This window comes from Nomascus leucogenys, chromosome 22a (assembly GCF_006542625.1).
Source record: "Nomascus leucogenys isolate Asia chromosome 22a, Asia_NLE_v1, whole genome shotgun sequence".
Taxonomy (NCBI): domain Eukaryota; kingdom Metazoa; phylum Chordata; class Mammalia; order Primates; family Hylobatidae; genus Nomascus; species Nomascus leucogenys.
In genome coordinates this window covers 135,582,918-135,585,601 of record NC_044402.1, presented here as the reverse complement: position 1 = coordinate 135,585,601, position 2,684 = coordinate 135,582,918, and the positions used below count along the sequence as shown (strand labels likewise).

The window sequence follows — 2,684 nt, the reverse complement described above, 5'->3', positions numbered from 1 at the left end:
GCAGAGCAGTGGTTGCCTGGGAGCAGAGGGGAAGGGAGGACCACCAAGAGGAACAAGGGGCTTTTTCCAAGAATGGACACATTCTATTTCTTGAATATAGAACGTGGTAGTTGCATGACTATATACTGTGTACTGTCAAAAAACTCATTGAGCTGTACACTTAGAATGGGTGAATTTTGGTGAGCCCTGGGTGTTGCTGTGGAAACAGCTTAACCAGTGCCCCTCAGGACTCTGAACCCATGCATGCCATCATGGGAGCCAGCATATGGTGCCCTCTGCGGGCCCCACCTCTACTTCCAGGGAGTTCGCCCAGCCACATCAGTAGGACTGAGGCCGTTGTCTCTTCCTGCAGTACCAGGCTCTGCCCAGCCTCCAAATCGACTTAGGTGCTCCTCTTTGCATTGCTATTGGGTGGGAGCAACCCCTTCCAAGCGGTATGGATGTTGGCCTGCAGAAGAAGATGCCCTTTCTGTATTTTTCCAAGGCAGGAAGTCATTACGCAACTTATGCATTTTCATCAGATTTCCTCCAATATCCTCTGAAGTGTGTGTGGGAATGATGTGCGCTGCCAAGAAGTGTGGCATCTGATTTTAGCCTCCAGCTAGTATCTTAATCTACGAGAATGAAATTCAAGGGGAGAATTTGCTCGCGCATTCTGCCAGTTCAAAACTTTTCAAAGTTTTCAGGTTGCACGCAAGCGGCTGAACAGCTAAAGAATAACCTACAACACGAGAGTTACCCATAACAAGGATTCCTGAGGCAGCTAGAGAAGCTATCCAGTTTTTTATGAGGTTACTTGTAGGGGCAGAGTTTGGCAGAAACAATGGAACAAATTTGACTGGAAACAACCATTGATCCTGAAAAAGACCTGAACACACTGGATGACAAGGAGCTTGCCAAAAGGAAGAGCATCATGGATGAACTTTTTAAGAAAAATCAGAAGAAGAATGATCCAAATTTTGTTTGCGACATTGAGGTCAAAATCCCACAGGATGAACAGCTGCAGTCCTGTGGCTGGGACACAGTCAGCTCATAAGTTCTGATACAAAACACTCAAAAGATTTATTGGGCTAGCAGAATATTCATGTTTATATAAATAACATAGATTGGTTCCAGAAAAATCTTTAGAGAACACTAAAATGTATATGTTGAGTCATAGGGGATTGACTATGTTACTTTTCAAAACCAGGACATTTAGAGCATCTACTATGTAGGTGCATGAGGAAAATAGGAAAAATGGAATAAAGGAATCTGCCTTATTTTTTACTCTTTTGAGACAGGGTATTTCTCTGCTGCTCAGGTTAGAATGCAGTGGTGAGATCTCAGCTCACTGCAACCCCCACTTCTGGGCCCAAGCAATCCTCCCACCTCAGGCCCCCAAGTAGCTGGGACAACAGGCGTGCACCACCATGCCCAGCTAATTTTTTTGTTTGTTTGTTTGTTTGTAGAGATGGGGTTTTGCCTTGTTACCCAGGCTTGTCTCAAACTTCTGGACTCAAGCTATCTGTCCACCTCGGGCTTCCAAAGTGCTACGATTACAGGCATGAGCCACTGCACCCGGCAGGAATCTGCCTTTAAGGAGCCTATAATCTAATTGGAAGATGTCAAAATTTGTGAAAAGCTAATTAGCAGTATTAGGCCACAAAAGATTAAAGCCAGATGCTTGATAATGGCTAAAGAAGGTCAGAGCCTAGATGACTGTAGAGTAGAATAGCAAAGGAAGACTTTGTCCTTTAGCGAAGGACTTTGCTGGCTCTTGAAAAGGTAGTATTTGGGTAGAAGCTTGTGTAGGATTCTAGAGAAGAGCAACTGAAAAGAAGGGGAGGGGAGATAGTAAAGAGATAAGAAATTATATATATATATCTATATATCTCTATATATTTATATATAGATTATCTATCTATCTATATATAACAGTAAGTAAATTATAGTTTGATAAGATTGGGGTGGGGCGTGATCTGGTTTGGCTGTGTCCCCACCCAATCTCATTTTGAATTGTAGTTCCCATAATCCTCACATGTCATGGGAAGGGCCCGGTGGGAGGTAATTAAATCATGGGGGTGTTACCCTTATGCTATTCTCATGATAGTGAGTGAGTTCTCACAAGATCTGATGGTTTTATAAGGGGCTTTTTCCACCTTTGCTCGGCACTTCTCCTTGCTGCTGCCATGTGAAGAAGGACATGTTCTCTTCTCCTTCTGCCATGATTGTAAGTTTCCTGAGGCCTCCCCAGCCATGTGGAACTGTGAGTCAATTAAACCTCTTTCCTTTATAAATTACACAGTCTTAGGTATGTCTTCATAGCAGCGTGAGAATGGGCTAATACAGGGGCCATATTTGGTTACCACGGAATTATCTTTTTATGTGTTTAACTCTGGAGAAGCCTCTGCAAAATGCCCTCAGCTGTAAGTAGCTGTCACTTGATGGACAGAAGGGGAATTCCACCCCTTGGGTATCAGGAAATATACACTGAAGACATTCTGAAGCCCTGAACCTCCTCCCATAAATAACATGTTTGTTTATAAAATGGGAAATCCTCCTACAATAAATGAACAATAGGTACTGCCAGTTCAGGCCTACTCATGACTTTGGATCTACAAGAGAAGATCTTTGTTTAGCAAGGTTATCTGTGATTTCATACATCTGTTCTTACTACAATATTGTTTAGTTGCTAGAAATTCTAT

The 2,684-nt window shown here is 42.9% G+C and overlaps 1 pseudogene; it reads left to right on the top strand.

Moving 5' to 3' along the window:
* Positions 1–549: 549 nt before the first annotated feature.
* Positions 550–1,036, top strand: LOC100595126 (annotated as a pseudogene).
* Positions 1,037–2,684: the final 1,648 nt, after the last annotated feature.